The sequence below is a fragment of the Lepidochelys olivacea genome (assembly GCF_965140295.1).
Source record: "Lepidochelys olivacea isolate rLepOli2 genome assembly, chromosome: 21".
NCBI classification, from domain to species: domain Eukaryota; kingdom Metazoa; phylum Chordata; order Testudines; family Cheloniidae; genus Lepidochelys; species Lepidochelys olivacea.
The window spans coordinates 4,810,281-4,836,726 of record NC_140431.1 but is presented as its reverse complement, the minus strand read 5'-3'; the positions used below and the strand labels follow the sequence as shown (position 1 = coordinate 4,836,726).

At 42.4% G+C, this 26,446-nt stretch overlaps 1 long non-coding RNA gene across 1 annotated transcript; it reads left to right on the top strand.

Moving 5' to 3' along the window:
- LOC311510988 lies at positions 1-24,563 on the top strand. The gene is made up of 3 exons (XR_014709174.1): positions 1-339; positions 7,985-8,050; positions 23,445-24,563. It is a non-coding gene; the product is annotated as an uncharacterized lncRNA (long non-coding RNA).
- Positions 24,564-26,446: the final 1,883 nt, after the last annotated feature.

Here is a 26,446-nt window from a genome sequence, read left to right as displayed (position 1 = left end):
TTTCTCACTCTCCTTTTTTGTAACACACTGAAACCAATGGGGTTTTTACCCATGTTTTCTTCAAGTTAAAGGTTCAGTTATTAAAGCAAAGATCAGCAGAGTTTACCCAGAGTTCCTTTCCATTCGGCAGATATGCATTCTCTCCTCTCTCCCACTTCCACAAGTTTTACAACAGTATTCCTTGTTGTGGAACGAATTCAATTCTTAAACACAAGTCAGATTCAATGTATTGCTTTGCAAACAAACCTTTACCTTTCTTTTTTTTAAAAGGAGAGCAACATAGCAGAAATGTTGACTATTTTCACCTTTTCTAAAAGTCTGATCAGGCTAGAGAATACGGTAGGTAAGACATTCATTGTTTTGTAATTTTTATTTTATTTTATTTTTTGAACTTTAAAGTTTAAAATTTAGTTGAAAAGTGTACTGTACATGGTTGATGCTCGTAATATATAGCATGCAGTTGATGGGAATATTACCCAGTATGTAACAGGATAGTTGGCTGCAGATCAAAAACAACAGATTAGCCCCAGATTTACATGTAAAATGATGGGGGTTCCTTTTATTTTCTTCAAATTAGAGAATATGCTATTTAAAAGTGCATAAATCCATCTGCACACTTTGTGATAAAATAAAAGCAATACATATATATTACATATCAGACAGACTGTAAGAAGAATGATCTGTCACAGAGTTAATCATGGGTTCAGATTGACTCTCCTTACACACCCAAAGCTCCCACTGACTTCAATGGAATCGGAACTCTAACAGATAAGGAAGTTGACTCAAAGCAGTTGTTTGTTCCTGTGTATACCAGCCACCTACCACATAGAAATATGCACTTGTGGGAAAACTGCCCTGAAAAGGCAGTTCTGTCCAGCAAGCTCTTGAATACAGATGTGTCACAACAAGCCATTTGGATTGCCCAAATGAGAAGCCAAACCTGCAGGCTGATTTTAAGAGAGACACAAAACGGCTGATGTTTTGGGCAGCTGGAGCTCTTGGATTTGAGAGAACCCAGCCAGTTACATGTCCAATTCTGTAAGGGGCTGGAAACATGCCCCCCCCGAATCCTGGTTTCTAGGAGAGAGTGTGGTATTTTGTAGCAGAGTAGATGCAGAAGTGAGCTGTTAGAACTGGGTCATGGGTGGTCAGATCTAGTGGTCAGAGCAGGAGTTAGGCTGAGTTGGGTCCCAGAGGGTCAGAGTCTGGGACAGGCCAGAGGTCAAACCATGAGTCAGGCGTCAGGGTCACCCACAAAGGAAAGCATATATAATCTCCTTTCCTGTGGTAAAAGGTGTCCCATAGCTACAATGGATCACTCATTCTTGTCAGGTATTTACCCCATGTCTATGCCTGCCTTCTGCACCTGCTTTCACTTTTACTTAATCCTTTTCTAACTGATTATCTGTATTGTTTCAATGGAAGTCAGTAATAACATGTGCAGGCCTGGTCCTTCATGCAAAGAAAATAAATTCCTAACCTAATTTTCATAGCAAGCTGAAAGACAGATCTGGAAAAGACAGATTTTAATTCTGGCACTGGTTTTTATCTGACTGTATTGCCTTTGATTCTTTTGTCTCCGTTTTATTTCTGTCAATCACCCAGAATGGGATTTTCAAAAACTCTTAAGGGCATTGGCATGCGACTCCCATAGAAAGTTAATGTAACTGGGTGCCCAATGGGAATTAGGTGATGGGATGCCGAAATTAAGAACAAATATACAAAAATACATTATACATAGGAATAACAGACTAGGTCAGACTAGTGAAGGAGTGGCACGAAATGTGAAAGAAAGCATAGTGTCAAATAAAGTAAAAATTTTAAATGAATCAAACCAGACACTCTCTATGGACAGAAATGTACACCTGAACGATACAAGTATAGCAGTTGAAATATACTGCTGACCACCTGACCAGGATGGTGACAGTAACTGTGAAAAGCTCAGAGAGATCAAAGAGGCTACAAAGGCAGAAAACGCAATAAAAATGGGGGATTTTAACTATCCCCATATTGACTGGGTACATATCACTTCAGGAAGGGATGCAGAGATAAAATTTCTAGACATATTAAATGATGGTTTTTTAGAGCAGCTTGTCCTGGAACCCAGAAGGGGAGCAGCCACTCCTGATTTAGTCCTACTGGGAATGCAAGATCTGGTCCAAGAGGTGAATATAGCAACCATAATGTAAATCAATTTAATATCCCTGTAGGGGAAAAAATGCCAAAGAAACCCATCACAGGAGCATTTAACTTCAAAAAGGGGAACTATACAAAAATGTGAAAGCCAGTTAAAAGGAAATTAAAAGGAACAGTCACCTGGGTGAAATGCCTGCAAACTGCAGGGAGAGTATTTAAAAACATCACAATAGAGGCTCAAACTAAATGTATACCCCAAATTAAAAAACAAACAAACAGTAAGAGACCAAAAAATGCCACCATGGCTAATCAGCACAGTAAAAGATGCAGGTAGAAGCAAAGAGGCATTTTAAAAACATTGGAAGTCAAATCCTAGTGAGGAAAACAGAAAGAAGCATAAAACTCTGACAAGTTAAGTGTAAAAAGAATAATAAGGCAGGCCAAGAAAGAATGTGAAGAGAAATTAGATATGGACACAAAAACTAACAGAAAACAAATTAAGTACATCAGAAGCAGGGAACCTGGCAAACAGTCAATGGGGCCATGGGATGATCAAGGTACAAAAAGCAGCACTCAAGGAATACAGAGCGGTTGTGAAGAAGCTAAATGATTTCTTTGCAGTGGTCTTCATAGCAGAGGATGTAGGGGTGATCCCCCAACCCAAACCATTCTTTTTAGATTACAAATCTGAGAAACTATCCCAGATTGAGGTATCAACAGAAATGGTCTGCAACACATCGATAAATTTAACACTAATGAGTCACCAGGACCAGATGGTATTCACCTAAGAGTTCTGAAAGAACTCACATATGAAATTGCAGAACTACTAACTGTGGTATATAACCTCTCTCTTAAATCAGCCTCTGTACCCGGAGGATAGCTAATATGGTACCTGTTTTAAATACAGGCTCCAGAGGTGATCCTTACAAACTAGGAAGCCTAACTTCAGTACCAAGCAAATTGATTGAAACTATAGTAAAAAAACAAAATTACCAGACATAAAAGAAATATAGTATGTTGGAAAAGAGTCAGTACAGCTTTTGTAAAGGGAAATCATGCCTCACCAATCTATTAGAATTCTTTGAGGAAGTCAACAAGCATGTGAACAAGGGTGATCCATTTGATATAGTGTACTTGGATTTTCAGAAAGCCTTTGACAAGGTCCCTCATCAAAGGTTCTTAAGCAAACTAAGCAGCCATGGGATATGAAGGAAGGTCATTTCATGGATCAGTAACCAGTTAAAGGATAGGAAACAAAGGGTAGGAATAAATGGTCAGTTTTCACAATGGAGAGTGGTAAATAGCTGGGTCCCCCAAGAATCTCTATTGGGACCAGTGCTGTTCAACATATTCATAAATGATCTGGAAAAAGAGGTAAACAGTGAAGTGGTAAAATCTGTTAACAATACTAAATTACTCAAGATAGCGAAGTCCAAAGCTGACTGCGAAGAGTTACAAAGGGACAACGCTAAACTGAGCGACCGGATGACAAAATGGCAGATGAAATTCAATGTTGATAAGTGCAAAGTAATATACATTGGAAAAATAATCCCAACTGTAAATACAAAATATGGGGTCTAAATTAGCTGTTACCTCTCAAGAAAGAGATATGGAGTTACAAACCTGTAATTGGGGTTCTTCAAGATGTGTTGTCCCTATATGTATTCCACATGTGAGATACACATGAGCACCATGTGCCTGCATCTGGAATTTCTTGTAAGCAGTGTCCATTGTCTGGGACACATGCCTTAGCCCTCCTCACCCAGGGCACTAAGGGCAGTGTGGGCCAAGGCCTCTCCAGTTTCCCATTCCCAACTGCAGCAGAGGAGATGGAAAGCGGGTAGCGGAATACAGATAGGGACCACACATTTCGAAGAACCTCCAGTCAGAGGTAAGTAACCTCCATTTCTTCTTTGAGTGATGGTCCCTACGTTAATTCCACATGTGGGAGTTAACAAGCAGTAGTCAGATAGGCGATGGGTGCAGGGACACAGAAGTGACAGCTGACTGCAGTACTGCTGTCCCCATAGCCGTATCCACAGCTGATGACTGTACCAGGGCGTCATATCTTGTGAAAGTCCGCAAAGAGCTCCAAGTAGCTGCTCTATATATCTCTCTCTCTATATATAGGGTATATATATATATACCCTATATATATATATATAGGGTATGTCCCTCAAAAACACAATGGGTCTATGATGGCCTCGTTGATAGGGAGTGCCACTGGACTGGGATCAGAGGGCTGAAGAACGTCTAGTAAGCTGTGCTAAGAATCCTGAATTTCCTCCAGCTAGATTTGTATTTCTGCCACTATCATGTGCATGAGTTCTTGGTGTTGTTCTGGCAGAGAAGGAGTAGGAGTGACCAGCTCATTTGATGACAAGATTGTTCCCAGAGCCATTGGAACCGGCTCTCCTTCCTCCTCCGAATATGCTGATGGAGCTGGTTGCGTATGGCCGGGTGATGGCAAGCAGGAATCATGCACTGATCCTGGTTGTCTGGATTAGGACTCCCACAGTCCCCAATATTGCCAGTAAGATGGATCCACTGGTGGGGGGGAACCTATGGCACAGAATACCATCAAGCCCTTGGCCAGTTGTGTCTGGTTGGAGGTTAGAACCCTGACCTTCTAGGCCTTCTGTCTGGGGCCACCTCTCCTCAGTGCCCCAGAGACTTCTGCGGAGCCTCTGACTCATCAGAAGAACAGGCCAAATCCTGGATTACTGGTGGGACTGATGGGACTGATGGCTGTGCTTCAAGGATAGCGGCAAAATGGCATGAACAAAGTGAATAAGGAAGTGTTATTCACCCCTTCGCACAGCACAAGAACTAGACGTCACCTGATGAAATTAATAGGCAGCAGATTTAGAATTAACATGAGGAAGTATTTCGTCACACAAAACAGTGTCAACCTGTGGAACTCATTGCCAGCAGATGTTGTGAAGGCCAAAAGTATAACTGGGTTCAAAAAAGAATTAGGTAAATTCATGGAGGATAGGTCCATCAATGGTCACGATGATCAAGGACACAAACCCATGCTCTGGGTGTCCCTAAACTTTCAACTGCCAGAAGCTGGGACTAGACAACAGACGGTGGATCACACAAAACTGACCAGTTCTGTTTATTCTCTATGAATCATCTGGCACTGGCAATTGTTAGAGAAAGGATACTGGGTTAGATGAACCATTGATCTGACCCAGTATGGCCATTCTTATGTTCTTCTTATCCCATTACACTCTACTCTTCTCCAATACACTGTTCCATAATTCATCATAAGTACAAATTTATAATAATATATTAAAAAGCCACCCTCATTGTAAGACCCCAAAAAGGTTGGGGAGATTGAGTATGGGGGTCCGGGGAAGTGTTCATTTAAAAAAATACTCTAAGAAAAATTACAGGCATTTAAAACTGAGGATGGAAAATCTGAGATGTTGGTCAAGTTTTGTAAAAATGGGTTCTGCCTCCCATGGTTTTGATCTTACAAAGCAACGATCATGTAATGAAAATGAAAGAATTCAAACCTCACAGAACCCAGAGCAGTGGAGTAACAGTAATGTGGCAATACTCTGTATAGTTAACTGAATTTTCAGATGCTTGGCAAATTTGGAGTCAGTGTTGGCAAATTCTAAAATTTTATCATTATGAATGGCAACAACACTCGGAAAATAAAGGTTTTTTCTCTGTATCTGTATTGAAAGTTTGTAATTTTTCCTGTTAATTTTCTCCTTTTTCCAACATTAAAGAACAATTCTGTGATTCCTCAAATCAAAGGGAGAAACTACTGGTTTTTAAATATGTAGCTTATGCTTCTGTTCTACAGCACAAAATGATGATCCATCAAGTTTAAGTCCTACAGGTGAAAAAATGATGGAGGGAAGGAATTAGAAACTAAGGTCTCAATCCAGCAGAACATTTATTAATGTGCTTAACTTTAAGCCTAACCCTGTGTTTGTAGTTAAGCACATGCAACAGGATGCCCAGCGAACTCTTCCAGTGAAGGATCCAAATTAATGAAACATTTTAGGTTAACAGCTAATCATATTTAAGTGCCTCCGACTTCTATAAACTCCTCTTTGCAGATTGTCTGTCAGGTCAGAAAATACGTTTGATCCAAAGAAAGAATATACTGCTTTTACATTCACCAAAAGCTCGTTCAATCATCCTCTTTTCCCTCAACCAAAAAAGAAAAAAGAAAGGAGAAAACCCCTGTTGATTCACTCTTGCAGAGATTAATGCTAGTGGGAAAGCTCATCAGACACACAGCAATTTTATAACCTGAACAGGGAGAGAAAAAGAGTCCTCAAAAGTGTTTATATTTGTTTTGGCTTCTTCCTCCTTGTAAGTCTCCAGCCTTGAGCTTCAACACAAGCCAAACCACGTCAAGTGAGCCAAAGGTAATGATAAGCATGCACTGTTGAGGTCATTCTTAACCCAACTAGAGACATTTGCATATGAAAATTACAAACTGAAGACAAAACAAAAATTAAAAATCTTCCTGTGTGTAAAAATAAATTAATAAAAATAGAATTGTGCATAATATATTTACATTAATGGATAGTGGTTCCTAAATTGGAGGATATGATGTAGGAGGCCAAGCATTAAGATTTAAACATCTCATTTCCTTGGAATCACAGGTTCAAATCCTACCAAAGTCAACTTAGTCCATGTTCCTTCTTAGGTAAATAAATTGAGATCCATTCAATTAGCTGTCTTTCATATGAAAGTTTGGCTTGGTCTAGACTAGCAACTTACATTCGTATAACTACATCGCTTCGGAGTGTGGATTTTCTACACCCCCGAGCAACGCAACTATATCCGCCTTACTCCCAGTGTAGACAGCAGGAGGGTTTCCTTCACTGACACAGTTACAGCCTCTGGGGGAGATGGAGTACCAACACCAATGGGAGAAGTCTTCCCATCGGGGTAGGTAGCATCTTCACTAAAGTGTTACAGCAGCACCATTGCAGTATTTTAAGTGTAGACAAGCCCTTTAAGAAGAGAAGCTGTCTGGTCCTCATGGACATGAGAAGATGCCATGGCAATTTTCATAAGAGTGGTATTTTGCCTTGATGCCCTGGCCAGAATTTGTCATCCTACCAATGCTGTGCAGCATTCAGAATGCCATTTTCTAAGGTAGCGGCAATTCAATGGTGCTGTACTACACACACTGTGTCTACGTACAAAAAAAAGGTATGTTCTTACCTCAGGTTAAAACAGCAGTGAAGACATGGCAACTTAGCTTTTAACTCACATTAGCAGGGTAAAGTCAATCCCAGGCTGCCATATAAGGCTTCAACTATCAGAATTAAACCCATATATTTACTGCCCAGATTAATTTACAGTCCAAGTACGACATGGCAAACACATGCAAAGACGACATTGGGCATTATTAGGGATGAGGAAATACTTGATGAGCTGGTCTTAAGGCAACGCCTGGAGGAGGAAGTGGGGGGGAAGAGAGGGAGAGAGAGAGAGAGAAGTATAAGGTACTAAGCTCTTGGATCTCTTAGGCAGCTCAAGTGCAATACTTTTCCTGCAATATATCCAGCAAGATAGATTATCTGGCTTTAAACATATAAGTATGAAAAGAAAGAAATGTCCCCATTGTCACCGAGATATTGTATCAAGCTCTTTATCAGCACTGATGATGTTAAAAAAGAAGCTTGCAGGCTACATTTAAAATAAGCGTTTCTCAAACAGATGGTGTTTAAAGAAACAATCTAAAAATGGTTATTTGATTTTGCAAGTTGTGTTTATTCGTAAAGGGGCTCCACTTTTTACTTTAAAAGACAAAACAACCACTCACCGTCTCTTTCTCCACTCCCTATTCCTTCTCTCACTCAAGGTCTTGTAAGGTCATGAAAAGTGTCAACACAGACCGGGCAATGCTGACTTCCTGGACTCCTATCATGTATGTAAATTACATTACCATGTAAAATGTTTTGCAACAACTAAGCTGTACTACATAATTTTTCACTTCAATTGAGACAGACCCAGAACAGGTTATGAAACACAACAATTATATGCACTGTTCATAAGTCATGACAACGTATTAAACCACTAGAAAGGTGAAGTGAAAGCTACTGCTTTGTTTAGGAATTCACACTTTTACCTTGCAACCACTTTCTCTAGAAAGAAATAACTTTTAAACTGAAGAGCCAGGTAGCAAGGTTAACACCAAACTAGGAAAACACTTGTGAGTGATTCTATTTTTTCTTTTTTTACCCCTAAAGTTATTTTATGCTGATGAGAACTACTTAAGATTGAGTACTTTACTCACAAATCAGGCGCAGCCTGGGCAACCCCCATCCTGCTCCACCTCGTACTTTAACCTGGGAACAAATGGCTAATTCAGTCTCCACAATCCATGCAGTCCTTGGCCTGTGCTGAGACTGTCCATTACATTGGTGTTTTTTGTAACAGGGATACCTACCTACTAACAGACGGAGGACACCAAATAATTTAATACGGGCTGCAAGCATCCACCTGATGGAAAGAGCTTTCAATAACCATCAAGCTGAAATGATGAAACCATTGGGCTGGAGACAGGTTCATCTGGAAGACAATGCGTTAGGAGCCCTACAACAAACTCTAAGGCCTGGTCCATATTTAAATATTGTATTGACCGAGCTACAACACTCAGGGCTGTGAAAAATTTTGCCCCACATGCAGTAGTTTGGGCACTCTAACCACCAGTGTAGATGCAGCTATATTTAGCTATCCCCTCTCAGAGAGGAGGATTAACTACCCGGACCAACAAAACCACCCCCCCCCTTTGTTGATGTAGGTAGTGCATCAGCTGCGCTGCTGTAGCACTTCTAGCATAGACACAGGCCGAGGTACCCGTCCTCCCCACGGCGCTAAACTGTGCGGACTTCTGAAGAATTACGGCGCTGAGAAAGTGAAATATCCAGTATGCAATAGATAAAGGGAGTCTTTTGGGGCACCTAGCTAAGAGAGAAGACTAACAACATAGAATAGTCTCAAGGATGCTTGGCTAACAGTCCCATTGACTTGGGGGAAGGGATAGCTCAGTAGTTTGATCATTGGCCTGCTAAACCCAAGGTTGTGAGTTCAATCCTTGAGGGGGCCATTTAGGGATCTGGAGTAAAGATTGGGGACTGGCCCTGCTTTGAGCAGGGGGTTGGACTAGATGACCTCCTGAGGTCCCTTCCAACCCTGATATTCTATGATTCTATGACTTAAGGGTGACCTAATTAGTTTTATAGCTTTAAAAACACTGGACATCTCAGTTGAATATTTCAACCAGCTCTCTACCTCCATGGAACCAATGCTTTAGATTCCCAAACTGTGGTACATATACTCCGGGAGGTACGATGGAGAAATTGTATAATGGTGGGTTTATTAATTATTTTATTTATTGTATTCTCTAATAGACTACTCAGACAAAGCTTTAAAACTCGGTGGGAATTTACTATATAAAATATGGTAGTTAATTGACTTTAAGATGTATCAATGAGAACACAGATACATGGAGACGCTGACATACAGAGCCCTCACCTCCAATCACCGTACAGTGCGGGTTCAGTTGCCCAGCAACTATCCAGTTTAACTGACCTCAGAACTTAGTCAGGGTTGTTTTTTTTCAATTGTATACATCACACTATAACTCTATTCGTACACAACAGTGAAATATGGGCAGATGGCTCAAGACAGGCAGTGTTAAGAAGAACACAAAGTATCAGTAGTCAGACAGGTAAGGGAACACAGGCAACTAGTAGATCTGGAAGGAGGTATGTAGGCAGCTGGTCGATCTGGAAGGGGGTATGCAATAAGAAAAGTTTGGGAACCTCTACTTTAGATTAATACTAAAAGGAGGGTATTGGGCTTGTGTTTGTTTTCATGTATTAAACATGTCTAGATATGCAATGCACAGGCTATTTCATGCACTTCAGCTGTAATTCTTCCTCTTTCACATCAGGTTAATTAGTACAGTCATTTAGCTTGGCCTCCAGCTAAACAAATAGTTTCAAATGCAACAAGTACATATTTTACAAATGACGTGACAATAAACTTTGCTGAATGCCTCTCAGCTAGGGAACTACAGGGATAAAAGCAAACACCAGCACACACACACACACACATTTCTATTAACTGGGCTTCAGTTAAAAGCTGCTCAGGCAGCACTGAACAGCCCCCATCCATTGCTCAGATTAAGACAATAAGATTAGCCAAACTAATTTGCCTACCTGCCACCAATGATCTACAATATTAACTACATAATACTAAGAGGCAGTATCTAGTAATGAAAGCAGTTAAATGCATATCAAAAGACCTGGGTTCTGTTACTACCTCAAAACTGATGCATCCAAGGCCATACAAGACATCTTGGTGCCTTAGTTGCCCCCATCTTTAAATAGGGATAATACTTACTTACCTTAATAAATTACTTTTTGATTCTTGGACAAGAAAGATGTTAAGTGCAAACTACTGTCATTATAAGGTAACTTCCTGATGCGTTCAAATCCATCCTTGCTACAATATGTCCACCCGATAGGCAACAAAAATGTTCATGGTTCAGCTGGAATGAAGAGGGTCAGAAAACAGACAAAGGATGCAGCAGAAATACTGCAAGCCATAATAACTAGGGGGCTACACACTTCTTTGCTTCAAGCTGACTGAAGCTCACTGCACACACACCAGGGGTCCTTGTGTCCACCCCCCCCGACCCATGCCGCCCTCCAATCCCCCTCTATTACAGGGACTTGTTGCAACCCCTCCGCCCCATGCTACAGACTCTGTGTCCCCTATTTTCTACTCCATGCCAGGGACTGTGTACACCCCCAGTCCTCCCCATACTCTGCGTGCACCCAGCTTCTCCCCATACCAGGGTCCCACATTCTCCCTCTGCCAGGGGTTATGTGTGCCCTCCCCACCCATTCTTCTTTTCCTTCTCTGCCAACATTTTTAAACTGAATTGGGAGGACAGGCAGAGCTAAAATGAGGGGTAGACATTGTTATGCTTGAATGTGTTAATGGCTGCCATCCACCAGTTATCTGATCTGTCGACAATTACAGAGGTGGCTGAAGCTGCTAGCTCTGCTAACCAGATGCTAGGAGTTCCATGTATCTCCAATTTCCCTCTGCTGACTTTGCCAAAATCAATACGGTTCTGCCCATCAATGCCTAGAACATTTCCTGAAATTTTGCAATTGATCCGACGTGGCGTTCCACAGTTATCACATTATATGCGATGAAGTGAGCTGTAGCTCACGAAAGCTTATGCTCAAATAAATTGGTTAGTCTCTAAGGTGCCACAAATACTCCTTTTCTTTTTGCGAATACAGACTAACACGGCTGTTACTCTGAAACCTGACATTATATCCAAACATCCAAGCACAGAAATGCCATCAAGTTGGGTTTTTATAGCCCCTTTCACACATAACAGCACTTTGCAAATGTTAATTAAATGTAGCGACCCCTTTGAGAGGTGGGTATGTATTACTCATCTTATAGATGTATGAATTGAGACACCGTGATTTTCTCGAGGTTACACAATAAGTAAATGACAGAGTCCTGACTCTGCGTGCCCTTCTCTAACCACTGGACCACACTGAAATTCTTCTATGAGATGCAGCCAGTTAAAGTAAAAAGAAAAGGAGAACTTGTGGCACCTTAGAGACTAACCAATTTATTTGAGCATGAGCTTTCGTGAGCTACAGCTCACTTCATCGGATGCATACCGTGGAAACTGCAGTAGCATCCGATGAAGTGAGCTGTAGCTCACAAAAGCTCATACTCAAATAAATTGGTTAGTCTCTAAGGTGCCACAAGTACTCCTTTTCTTTTTGCAAAGACAGACTAACACGGCTGTTACTCTGAAACCAGTTAAAGTAGAGGTTTATGTTTTTTGTTTTGTTTTATAGCAGCACTTATAAGTGCAACAAGGAATATGTGAAAACTAATGCTATTTCATAGTGTTTCAGCATGCACTGCATTTCATTTGTTCTGCTGAAAGGAATTAATGGCCAAAGTCCATTTGAAGACAAGCATGGACAGAAAATAGCTCAGTGTGGTTTGGAACAGAAAAGAAAAGGAATTCCAGTTTCATTCTCTAAAAAATGATTGTGTTAATAGGAAGCGAGTGTGATTCATTCGCTACAGATGACGAGATGTATTATTCAAAAGGCATTCAGATGAACTAGCAGCCATTTTGTTTTGTCAAGCTGAAATTCGAGCAAGGTGAGAGCCAAATTCAGTCAGTGGTGTGGGGGAATCATTCCACTGCTTCAGTGACAGCACCTCCAGCTCTGAGATAGAGGCTCTCTCCTGCTAGAGTAGGCAGGTAGGGAGATGCGTGCGTACACGCATACAGGCCAAATCTTCAGCTGGTGTAAACCAATACAGCTTCTGTGCCATCAATACTGAGGGTCTAGCCTAGATACCCACCCACCCTCAGTGATGTCGGCCCTATGAACTAGAAATCAGCATACTTCAGTTAAAACCGTTTCACTTAAACACAGACATTAAAAAGCAGAGAATCTGGCTATGGCTACATTACCACTTACATCAGTAAAAACTTTTGTCAGTCAGGGGTGTAAAAAACACACCACCCCCCACCAAATGACAAAAGTTTTACTGACAAAAAGTGCCAGTGTGGACAGCGCTTGGACGATGGGTGACGCTCTTCCGCCCCTCATTAGGGGGTGGTTTTATTTTGTCAGCAGGAGAGCTCTCTCCTGCCCACAAAGAGTGTACCGCTGTAAGGTACACAGCATAGACATAGCCTCAGAGGGGTTTCCCCATCTCTGCTTTCATGGCCTTAGATTGCAGCCACTTTCAAATGAACAGAGCTCCTGTTCTTGGAGTACCTGGAACAATGTTGATGGTGCCCACAGAGACCTGACATCCGATGACAGTCCTACAGATAACACAGGAAATCAGGCTGGAAATATATATGCATAGATTGAGGCAACAGCAGGCAGATCAGTGAGACAGCAGAATCTACCCACAATCATTAAGGTCCTCTCTTTACTCTTCTCCTACTGCTTTACATGTCCTATTGATTGGAGACTGCTCTAGACCCTTCAGTAACGTACACAATCTTATGTGTTGCAGACTTATAGTGGGTCACCATCTATACTGTACATGCGTAGCATCAGGGTTGGAACGCAAGAATTTTTTGCTACAATGGATGTAACTCCACTATTTGAGCCCAGTAAGATCGCCTCTAACTAACAGCAGAAGTAGGTCCCTTCTACTCTCTTCAGTCCCAGCCACTAGAATGGTCGAAACGGTGAAATGGAATTCAGCCCCAGCCACTGGTGAAATGGATTTTTTTACATTCTTCCCATTACTCCTAATCTAAATCAATCACTGCAAACTGATAACCTCTATGGAGCAAAGACGCACACTTCGGCAACAGCTTGACTAATGTTTCCCTTTGATAAGAGGCTCAGGTAATAGAACCACAAAGATGTACTACAGTTTAATAATCTCAGCCATAATTAGCCAGACCTTTTGCAGAATGCTATTGTGGAGCATTTTCTGGTTAGCTTAGTCTGCAGAACCTTCAGGAAATAACCACATTCCGTATTCAGGGTGATCTGTAAAGGAGTAAGAAAAGCCTAAGACAAACGTCAGCACCACCAAGTTTTTCTTTTGCTTTCCAGCAATTATTTTGACTCAGACACTGGATTTAGAAACAGAAACAGGTGTGGGAGACTACTTGACTTTCTGTAGTTTGCTTACCTAAGAAAATATGTCTTGGAGCAAACAGACTCCAGGGCTTCTGTTCCGCCTTGTGTGCACTCTTCATCCCCACCAGCAATGGTCTCCTCTTGGACGTCTTCCAGGGATGACACTGGGTCTGCTGATTAGACTAGACGCTGACTGGATGGACCAGTGAGGATGTGCACTTTCAGCAGTGCAAACTGGAGAGTGCCCTTTCTATCTCTGGAATCCTAATTTCAGTGCATGAAATAATTGTATCATATGAATATATCACATCACGTCACATCACAGGCATTTTTCCAAAAACTGCAAAACATTCTGCAACCCAAAACATGGTTTAAATATCTCCCATTATACTCATTCACTTTTCACAGAGCTAATGCACGTATTTTGAAGGTGCAACTTAGGCAATAGTGTTTGAAAATGTAGCTCTGCATACACACACACGGCAAGCAAACTTCAGAAAATGGATTACTTCCCAACATCTGGAACACATAAGTATCTTGTCTGGCTTTGGCTACTTGACCAGAATGTGTGTTACATTTTTGGCATCACAAACCACCTGCCACACTACAGAATTGTTTTGTAGTGGTGGTAGTTAGAAATGTCATGTAATCTTAAATATGGTGGAGAAATCCAGCAATTGCATAGAAATTTTCAGTGGTTGTGTGTCCTTGTAGGCTGCCCAATAGACACTTCACGGTTCAGCAGCATGGCCTCCAGGTGTTAGTAAGAGACTTGGATAAGGAAGGACAGTTAATATGAATCATTTTCCCTGTTACCCTGAAATACACTTTGTGGGACTTTGCATTTGAGAGTACTTGCTGGAGAGTGGTTTAAGGCACAGATCCAAGTTGGCACTCTCCTGTAGAACTGCTGGTGATATCGCTCACCTTTAATTCCCAATTCCCACCACCTCCGCTGAATGGAAAAGGGGAAAGATGGAGTGTGGAACAACTCACCTGTGAGTTCTACCCCAATTCAAATCAGGTAATTATAGCATAAACCTCCACACACCCTGAAATGACCCTGCTGGAAAACATCCTGTTGCCTCTGTAATATATCAGGGAGACGCTACTTCCCTAGTTCCTCACACTGTCCCTGGGGAAGGGACAGCACTAGACAGCCTGCAAGAGCTTTTTGGCTGACACTCGGGCTGGTGAGGAACAGCCAACAGAGGCATGGAGGCATCAGTGTTGTGAACTCCACAAGGCAGACACAGGTAGAGATAAGATTTGTCTTTGAATTCAAAGCTCCTGGCAGTAAGGTTTTAGTTTTCCTACGTTCTATGTTTGCAAAGCACCAATACATACCTTCAGTCACTAGAGCAGTAAATCATTTTTATACCCTGATTTTCCAAGGAAAGTAGCAAGCTTCAAAACAACCAAAGAGAAGAAACGTGCATTAAATATTTGAGTGCTTGCAATATTCAACACTTACAGCCCCAAGAGACAAACAGGAAGTGGGCAAGGAGACCAACAGTGGATCTGACTCTGAACCAGTGAACCTATGTTGACAGTGAAGAGAAATGGAAAGCCCCAACTGTTGCAATGCGTCACGACATGCAAATCATATTCCTAGTTCCAGCCAACCCCTGCTGAAAGGGAAGTTATTTTATTAAACAAAATAGCACTACAAGTGGTTTCCACTGCACTGACTCAATTATTATTTGCTTTATTAAACTGTTCAGATTATCTCTCTGATAATCCTCACTGACCAATCCTGGAACCTGAATTCTTATAACTTTTATTTCTATTATAACTATTCTTGTCTATTTTACCTCCACACACACTGTAGCTTGCAGAACTTCTACATTTTAAAGGCTTCATCCTCATTTGTTGACCCATTCAGCCAACTTCTATTTGATGTTATGCCACCTATTCAAAGCTGCTGCAACCAAAAGAGAGAAGAAAAAACAAAAAATCAGCTTCCCTGGATAGGCAGCAGCTAGTGTCAGCTAAGGGGAGTGAGGCTCCTCCTCCAGTTTCAGTCTTTCCTTCTCTTATTGTACCAGTGCTCAGATTTGATGTTAACTTGGTCAGAGCCAGAGCCAGAGCTCACATTGGTGTAAAATCAGGATCAAGTAAGAGAAGCAGCCCCTCACCGTTCCCACTGCCGGGGGGGGGGGGGTTGTTATCCACTTCGCCTCAGGCTTCATAGCATGAAGAGCCACCTGACTAAACAACATAACCAAACTGTATGGGCGGCACATGGACTGCTGGCTATGGGAGGCTAGCCCCCAGCTCTGACCCTTCTACCCGAGGCCCCGCCCCACCCCTCCCCTCCACTGGAGTCCAGAGCCCCACCGACCATGGCCACCAGCCAGCGGCCCCAGCCCTCCCCGCCCCACAGTGCCGGGAGGGTGGGTGGCCCAGGCAGCCCCAGCCTGAGCCAGGGCCAGGCACAGGGGAACTGGAGCCAGAGCGGGAAGCAGGAGGGGGGCCTGGGAGCGGAGTGTGGGCAGGGCCATGCGTGGCTGTTTGGGAAGGTGCAGCCTTCCCCAGCCTATGATACCCCCTGCCCAAGTCGAAGTGGCCTGAACAGCTCAGAGCACAAGCAGAATAATGGCAACACAAAATAACTCTGAAGGGAATTTTCAGGAGGGCTGAACATCAGAACAAAAGAGGAAGCAACAGGTGCGGGTCTGAACAACAGATATTTGAAACATAATTTTAAAAGCTACACATCCTCTTTTTTCAAAAAACAAAAGCTTCTTGTGTTGGGAAGGATCACTAACAACAGTGAAACCAACTCTCTCCCTCAACCCCTTACACCTGGTATCAGTTACATGAAAGCATTTTTTTAGGGTTAAAAAGTGACCATGTAAGAATGGCTCCTGCTGCTCCCTGTCTCTGAGTCACATCTGCTGATCTTTAATCCTGTTAACCCCATAGGAGCTCATGCAGCTATGGGAGAGACATCTCACACTTTTATCCTCCCTTTATGTAACTATAAACATCAAGGGTGTGCATCTGTCCACCCCAGTAAGTTTTTGTGTTTCACTTTGCCTGCATCTATGTTGGCCAAAAAATGGTCACATGGCTAAAAGTTTAAAACCCACCATTTTTCACCGATGTACAATGTTTTGCTTCTTATATGGCAACAGGAGTGGGGACAAATTTGCGTCAATAATGTCATCAATGATTCAGACACAGGTTGATTAGCTGTATGACTTACGGCCATCAGTTCTTGAGGTGGTAAGAATAATTTGCATCTCGCCTGATAGAAAATGATTGCCCACTAACCCAGAAACCTGCCAGGGAAAATGCTGGGTCAATATCAAACGCTGCCTACGAGTCCAAGCAATACAGTTCCAAAGTGAGCTGAGGTTTCACACTGTGGGCCTCAGTTATACTTGGCCTGGGCTGCCGATTCTAATGCCAGGTTTTGTAAAAGATATTCAAAAGGCTGCTCAAGTTATGTTCATATGAAGAGAGGGCAGGCACACTATTTATTTATTTAAAAAAATCCCACAATAACTTGCCCCAAAAGACAAATTCATTTTTCAAACAAATCTCAAATTCTCCGCATCCACAAAGGAATTGTGAGGGCAGATGCACCTAGGGCTATCTCATCAGATCACCACTGATTGGTTTAAGTTAACATCTAAGTAAGCAGAAGATGCTGAGGAAAATGCATATTTGAACCTACCAGCTGGTTTTGACCGAGAGCAGTTACCATCTGAAGGAACCCATGCAAAATGAATTCAATAGCCTGGGTCCATTTCCCAGAGAAGAAGGGACAGACTATCTTCTTCTGATAATCTCTGCTTGGTATAGGAGAGTGTAGGGGAAGGTGGGGTCAGGAGAGTCTGTTATGGCTCCCTGATTCTGTGGACTGGCCTGTGCCAGCCCCAGCATGTGGTACAGATTTATGCCCCTGGAGAATTAGCAGAGCTCCATCTTGCCCGACACATCCCCTATGTCACGGCAGCTACGGGCAGCTGGCCCTGGGGCCTAGTCTGCTGGCTTTATGCAAGCAGATATTTCCTCACCACCACAAGAATTCTCAGCTGGACAGCTAGAACCAGAATCCATCTTACAATCTTACTGTTCTAATAACCACTGTGTGCAGTGTTTACGACTACAAATAGTCTCATCAAAACCAATGGGGATCCACATAGTAAGATCTAAGGACAAGAAGCCTGCATTTTCAAAAAAATGTGACTTGAATTTTTGGGTGCCCAACTTAAGACATCCTAAAGGGGCCTAGTTTTCACAGGGCAAGTGCTCAGCACTTTCTGAAATTCAGGCCCCTTTCAAGCCATCTCAGGTTGGGCAGGGACACCCAAAATCACTAGCCACTTTTAAAAAGCTAGGCCAATAGTCTCTGTTTTCCTGATCTGAAACCACAAAAACAACCCTACATCCTGCTCTCACTGACACCCAGTCTCAGCAGAGAGGCCCAGCATAGGAATGGACCATGAAGACTGAACTCCCCTCTGACTGACGGAGGGAGCTGCCATCCATCCTGGGGGCCAGAGGATGGGGAACTTGTGCCTATATCTGCTCCTTTTCAGTAGGCTGCCAGTTCTGTACCTTTCATTAACACTAAATTATATACTCTATACGTAAAAGCAGGGGACAAAAAAAACTACTGTTACAAGAAGCAAAACAACTTAAAGAAAGGGAAATTTTGATGTACTATAGCAGAGATCTGACTGTTTTCTGAGTAAGAAAGAGTTAATTAAAACAGCCACATTAAACTTTGGAAACTTGGCATTACTCTTTTTTTTCCTACTCATTTATTCCAAAGAGCCCTCCTTCTCTTCCTCCTCCTCCTCCTCCTCCACAGTGCTACTCATGTCTCATTAAGTTCATAGCTACTAACTGTCACACCTAGCAACCATTCCCTCGGCATGAACTAGTATTTGTTTCAGATTGTTCATCTCTTTCAAGATGGCCAGTTGCTGCTGCAAGCTTTCCCCATCACTTAATTTAAGGAAAAAAGATTATGCCTTATAACAGCTATGTTCCCCTGATATTTTTAAGTTATCGTTTCAGAAAACGATTTCTTGGTAAAATATGATGCATCAAAGTGGTACATCATAAGACAGTCTTCTAAAGGAGGAACCACGTAGTACATTCTAGTAGTTAAGATGGGAACTAGTCTAGAGAACTACTAATGACGGGAAAGCGTAATTACTGAAGATTAACATCATGACACATGGAATTTCAGATTTCCACAGCATGCAATAAAATGACCTCTAACCCTTTCTAAATGCCATCTGATTTATTTTGCCCTCAAACTTCCTGTTCTTGATGCTTTAACTAGCTGTGTTTTCTCACCAATCACAACCAAGGAGACTGATTCTTATTGCCATGAACCTTGGACAGTCATTTGTATGTACAAAGAGCATGTAATCAGAATAATAGTGTCTCACTATGCACAGGAATCCATAATAATGACACAATGGGAAGACAGAGGAGAATCAATCTAAAGGCTTTTCAGAAAGCAGACAAAAATGCAACCTTCTTATCTTCGGTCCTTCTTGCGTTTCTTAACTCTGAGCATCCTTGTTAGTTTTACATATTGTGTCCCTTTGTCAAACTGCACCTAAAAGTGTGAGGGGAACAGAAACAGAAACAGAAGACAAAAAAGGAGGAGGAGGAGCAGGAAGAGATCATATCAGGACAATCCTTGTGAACAAACAGATGAGGACAGAAAAATGAAAAGAGGAACTATAAGTAAGATTTGCATGTTGGCTTGAGCCCATGTTCTAATTTAGATGTCTAAGTAATTCAGTGTCTGCAAATCTTTTCCTTCACTCCAAGGCTTTCAGCTAAAGAAATCTCTCTCCCACAAAACGTGTTAAGGTCAAGAATTATTTCTTGCATTCATAAGTGCTAGAGCATTGTCGGAGCCCTTTTGTTACCTCATTAAATCTTGCATCTGAAATATGAGAGGGGAAACCACGCTGAATGAAATATGGGCTCAAGCTTTTTAAGAACACAGAAGCTGCACACTCACACACTAAAGATTAGAGGGCACTTTAATCAGTCTTGTACTGTTCGTGCTCCAAGGTCGCTAACCGCAACCAATGATAGAGCCACAGAAAAGGAGCAGAGCCAACATGACTTCACAAAACAGCAACTTCAGTTAGTTAATGTATTAATCAAAACCATACCCAGGGCAGTAGGCAGAGAAGGGACAGGACATGAGGAAGAGGAACATCAACAAAGTGGACTAACATTTACAAAAATACAATGAAGACACAGAAAAGTGTAATGGTTCATTTGTTTTCAGTCTCAGTTGAATTACCATAATCCTTTACTTTACCCCATGTCAGTAGGAATTTGCAGTCAACTGTTTTAAAGCAGAATTCAATTCAGTATAGCTGCTGTTCAGTGTCAGAGCCTACATGTTTTCCTGTATCTTACCAAGTTTCCTTTCATAAAAGAGGAATCTCTGATAGCTGATGCTGTTCCTTCCAAAGTCTGTGGCTTGCTTGGGCATCTCATACAGGATGTCCATGAGGTCAGGCAGCACTGGGGAAGGGGAAATATAAACAAGAAAAAAATCAGAACAGTTCATGATTCTGCAATAAGTTAGCAGTTGCCCAGGAAACAGAAACTACATGTAGGCAGAATTCATCCTGACAAAGTGAGTGTGTGCACGCACAGTATCTACACACCCCTCCCTGAGAAATAAATAACCAATTAGATCCATCTGGAACATCTCTGCTGAAAAGTTTTCAGCAAAAAACAGAGGGTGGGTGTGGAACTTCCACAAATGTATTTTTTTCACACTTTTCAGCCAGCTCCAATAATGCTCTGCATATACACAGCCTCTTTCAGGACCTAAGGGCTTCATGGACATTAAGGCCCCTTTGCAACACTCTGGTAGCACGAAGGGGCCTTAAATTGGGCAGAACCCACCCAGAGAATCACCCCTACAAAGGGGCCTTCCTAGCTGGCATAAAGGCTCTGTACTGGCTCAGTGGAGATGGCAGACTGGAGGCAGGACCAGAGTCCACCATGTTACAGCTATTTTCTTCTCCCCAGGGCCCACAGGGGGCCATGGAAAGCAGAGCGTAGGTCGAAGTAGCCCTGAGGCTGCTGTAATTTACACTGCAATACACACAGGCTCCTAAATGATCCCAAAATACAGGGACAAAGGTGGCTTTAAGGGCTTCACCATCCATCCATTCCCAGAAATAGTGTTAACTGAGGATCAGACCCTAATTTTCTAAACACCTCTGAAAGGAAGTACCCCCATTTTACAGGGGGGAGACTAAGACACAGAGGAAATGTGAATTACACACAAGGTAATATAATGAGTTAACAGTAGAGCCAGGCACAGGACCCGGGGATCTGGTGTAACAAGCGGTAGCACATAGAGATAACTGAACTGGGTGAACTTCTGAAGCTTGGGTTGAGATGTCCATGAGAAGAGATGTGTAACTCATGCCCACTCAGTGTGACACTCTGTCCCCATCTGCCTCACTCAACCACTATGTGACCTCCCCCTCTGCTACAATCATTAGATCACCATGTCTCTCTTAGTGAGCATCCTCATCAACCTAGGCTGAACGTGAAAAGTCAGAGATAAGATAGCCATTACTATTTTTGTTTCAGTGAACTTAATGCTGGTGAAAGGTGACAGGCAGCCTTCCATACTCCAGCATTATCTATTCACAGGACAGGAACAGGCCGTGACAATCTTCCCACTTGCTTCAAAAGTTTCCAGTGGGAGTTTTGCTTGAGCAGGGACTGAATAAAAACAAGAGAGTATGCCCTTAATTATTACAGCCCTGACAGCACCCTACACTTATATTCATTGCCCTACTACTGTGATATAGCTAATGAACTAAAACAACATAGGGCTCTGATCCTGCAAACCTTACTCAGAGTAGTAATCCTAGAAGCCCATGAGACCTCCCACTAGCAAAGTTGTACGGCTTTTTGTCGCATTCTATCGTAACATAATAACAGGAGAGCCAGCATTTCTGTTCCAAATAGACCATCAGTTTGAACTCCTGTTCAAGTGAAAGTTAGTCTCCAAGATGCCAGCGTACCTACACACATTTACCTTGGAAATATCTTACTGGGCAGAAAGATCGAGATGCAGATTTTTTTTAACTGAGTAGCAGACAAGGGTTTGGTTTGGCCAGTCACTAGTTTTTTTTTTAAGAAATATTTAAAAATATGTTTTTAAAAAGAAAACATGGAGAGAATTTAATAAAGTTTGGTATTTTCGGGAAGATTTTTTTGAAATGGTAGAGATATTTGAACACTGGCTGCTACGCAAGTGTTGCAGTCACATTTCAAAGCAATTTCTCTTATGCGTAACTGCTGCACTGAACCCATGTTACTGCATGATTAACTCTTGCTCTGCCAAGTGGTTTAATATGGCTAGTGGTTTCAATTCATGTCAATTTTTGTTAGGGACGGTCAATTTTAAACAGCTTTTGAATGATCAGAGCCATATTAAAACCTTGTTAAATGGAGTATTTAGCTTGTATAGCATTATCCCCCCACCAAATAAAAGTCCTATTCCCTCCACCAAACCAAGAACTTATGGCTTAGCGCAGAGGAGCCTTCCATGGGTCAGAATCCGACTGCCCAGGCTGTGGATCGGCAGTAGATTTGCCAAGGCTAGCACGGTGGAAAATCTGGGGAAGCCATGCTGCTGCAGTTCCACTTGTGCGTGCTCCTCCCCTTCTCTGCAGCAACCTGGAAGGAGCGCCCACAGAGCACAGCTCTGCGTCACATCCATCTGCAGCCTCCTAATGCCCTGCCAGCCCTCCCGTGCAAGAGTCAAATGAGGCATTAATATAGACCAATATACTTTTTATTGGACAAAACAACCAAGTATAAAACTATGCTCCACTGGTCATAGATCAGAACAGTATCATTCTGATCTGTCTCATGCCAGGCCTACAAAGAATAAATAACATAATATGCAACTGCAAGCCAATGCTAACTCGCTTCACTGCATTAAGACACACCAACTCATACGGCAAGTTCACCCCACATTTTATGGCCTTGACATAGGGGGCCACATTACCTGCTATGTCTAGCTGAAATGGAGTGGGTTAAAGAAAGCTTGAATAACTTTCCCTTAGTAGGTTAAAATCTAAGGGGTCAAATTCAGAGCTGGCTTGTGAGGATGAAATTCCACTAAAGTCAATGACTTACCAAGCTTTAAAAGGAGCGATGGGGTGAAATTAAGCGGAGGGAAATTTCAGCTGTTAAGGAGAAATGCCTAGCGGTTAGCTCTACTAGACTGTGGAAGTGCATCCCAGGAAAAGCACTAGCAGACTCATCGCTTCAGCCATTTAAAGCTAGCCTGAACAACATACTGTATTGACCAGTCTTCCACTGGACTAGATGGAACCCAACGGGGCTTTTTCAGTTGCTAACTTCTATGAAATGTCTGTTTCTAAGCATTAGCAAGGGAATTCAAGCCTTTCCCTGTGCCTTGAAGGGAAGGTGGGCTACATGCATGTCACCAATCAGTGGCTTGGCACAGAAGGGTTCTAGGAGGTAGGTACTGTAATGCCCCTAAAATGATCACTGCCATACAAGCCCTTGATGCAAGGCCATATAGCAACATGCTATCTGTAGTTTAACACATATTAGAACCACGCCTTCTGCTTTATTTTGCAGATCCCTCAATTGAAACCGCTGACTAAAGAGACTCAGAACTTTCATCTTCTGGCCACGTCTCAAGCTTCAGGCCGTGTGATCCTTAGATGGTCCTCGAACCATTACATTTTCCTTTCCTCCACAGAAACTATCCTTGCACCTTGGGGGTTGAAGCCAGTGCTTCATATATGGATGGGCTGCAAGAATGCAGGCAGTTGTGACGCCATGTACATGGATCCCACTTATCAGTCTGAGGATGGGGGAACCAACCTGTCAGTGTCCAAATGTTTTCAGTCTAACACATGTGTCAGTGGTTCAATGGCGGCTTTGAAGTGAATGAATTTCATAATCAAATATGAAGCCAGTGGCTGCGTAAGGACAAATCTTCTAACCCATTTGCCCTATATAGAAAGTGCTGTGCTTGGAGATGAAGGGATGTATTTAAATAGGAAATATCTGCTTCTTGGAAAGCTTAAGGTCTGAATCATGCTGTGTTGGTTTGGTTTTTCAGCAGACAAACTACCACATAGGTTTTCTTGTGGGTGGAGAGGCAGTACTGCCATCAGAATTAGCAGCTGGGTTCCTTTCCCATGAAAACGAAGTAACAACGCCAATACACATTAGGGGCCCAGAGTTACTTGAAAATATCACTGGCTTGTGCAAATGGAAACACCTGCACAAAATCAGGAATCAGCTGCTCAAGCAACAAGGGACAGAAAAGCCAGTGAGCAGTGACTAGCTCTAAAAATACACAAGGGACTGTGCTAACTAGATGGTCACTGGCAGAAGCACAATCAGCAACCTAAGGAATCTGAGTGATAACAAATATGTGAGCAGATATGCAAATATGGATGGCTTTTTATTTAGTTAGTTTTTGCACAGGTGCAACTTAGGTGTCTATGTTTGAAAATTCGCTCCCACTCGCTTACCAGTCCAGGAAAAAGGGTTTTTACCAGCTCTGAAGATCAGCTCAGAGCACAAAACTCATAAGTGGATTTCAAAATACGGCCAATTTTGATGGTTATTTAGATTTAGGGGTTTGGTTTGGCCCATTATAAAAGTAGAGATTATTTGCAAAAGTCAGAGACAGGTGCAGAGCTTCATCATCATCAAAATTCAAGGACATTTGGTTCTGGTACCTGTTAGCGGCTGATGGTGAGACAGCAGAATGACCTTGCAGGAGGTGGTCTGATGGTCCACCCTGCTGTGGAAGGTACCTCTCTCTGGGCATGAGCACAGTTATTCCAAGATCTATCTCTGCATAAATTATATAAACACCATCAGTATTTCTTAATACTAGTAAAACCATTCCATGAGCCAACATAAGTATACACTGCTCTTTTCGTTTTCCAGCAAAAACTGTAGGGAGGTGGGAGGGCAGGAGAAACAATGGAATAAATTTCCCCTCTATAAACCAGGGCATCAATGCAACTCGGAATTGGCATTTTCTATGGAAATCCTGTAATCAGGCACATTGCCACCCACAAGTATCAGCTATAACTAACCACTGCGGCATACGTCCCAACCCCAGGCACCGAAGACTGGTAATCCCTGGCCACACCCATACCAACGACAAGAGAACACCATGCACAGGGTTAAAAAAATCCTAAAGCAGGATTTGGTTTTCTCAATGGTTTCAGGGGGTGATTTCTGGTGGGTTGGGAAGGGGACAAAAAATCTAGTATTTGGATGTTTTTAATAGATTTCTCCAAACAACAACAAAAACATTTGCTGAAAGAACATAACCTCCTCACAGCATCAGCAAAGCTCTGTCACAGAGCCCAGTGCCGTATTTATACAACATGGGAATTAACAGCAGCGGCACTGCAGGCTTAGAATTCACTCTGCAAGCGACAAAATGGCTAGCGGTGCTGTTGCCTCCATTTGGATTCCTTTGCTGCTTATGAGGGGCGAAAATGGTGGATGCCGATACCACTGCTGCTTTGGTTATGGTTACACACTTTACTACGAACGTTAAAGTTATATCTCTATGAATCTCCATTCTAACCCTCACCACTCCACTCCACAAAGCAGAGACGCCCATCACCAACAAAACAGAATGCATCACAGATGTAACACAACCATCAGCAAAACAAGTGCAGGAAGCAATCATGGCCGCCTGTTCACTCAGAGCCCTGCTCAGATGCAAAAAAGAAAAAAAACACTGGAATTTCCATGGCCTGTGCTATAGGGGAGACCACACTGGTTCCTTCTGGCCTTGGAATCTAAGAAAAACATTAAGGTAATGCTTTCAAATGTATAATGCCATCCATTGGAAGGTCTGAACATGATTTACAACAGTAATACTGCTATGGAAATCAGTAAGAGTTTTGCTTGAGTAAAGACTAAATGATTCAGCTCATTAATGAGCAAAGCCTCACAACACCCCTCTGAGGCAGGTATAATAAACCCCATTTTACAGAAGAGGAAGCCAACGCACAAAGAGGTAAACTGACAAGACCAAGGTCACACAAAAGCAAGTAAGTGGTAAAGCCAGGAACAGAAACCAAAACTCCGGATTCCTGTTCAGTGCTTAACCAGTAGGCCACTTTTGACCAATTGATTGTTCATACTTCTAACACACTTACATTAGTAAATCCAGCCACATGACCTGAATGAGTCAGTTTCCCCATCACCCTCTAGAAAAATGCCATGCTTCTGTCACTGCCTTATTTCAGATGATCCTTTGAGTCCCATAGATTTAGCTGCAGCAGGTAACCTCAATTCCCATATGAACACGTGTTTAGCAGTGCAACTAAACTGAAAGGTTAAAATAAGACAAAAAAAAAAATGAGCCACCAGTGCATACATCTCTGTAAGCAGCTGAGAAATGAGAAAAGGAATAAAAATGAACCACTCTCTATGCCTGAATATGCGTGCTCAGAAAGAATGCTTGCTCTCTGTTGAGTTGATGGGCTGCCAACTGTACCTCCTTCTCTAAATCCAATGGGAACCCCAAACCATTATTGGGCACTGTGCGTTGCAAGTTAACAGAGCCCCCAGCAACGATAGGTGGGAAATAC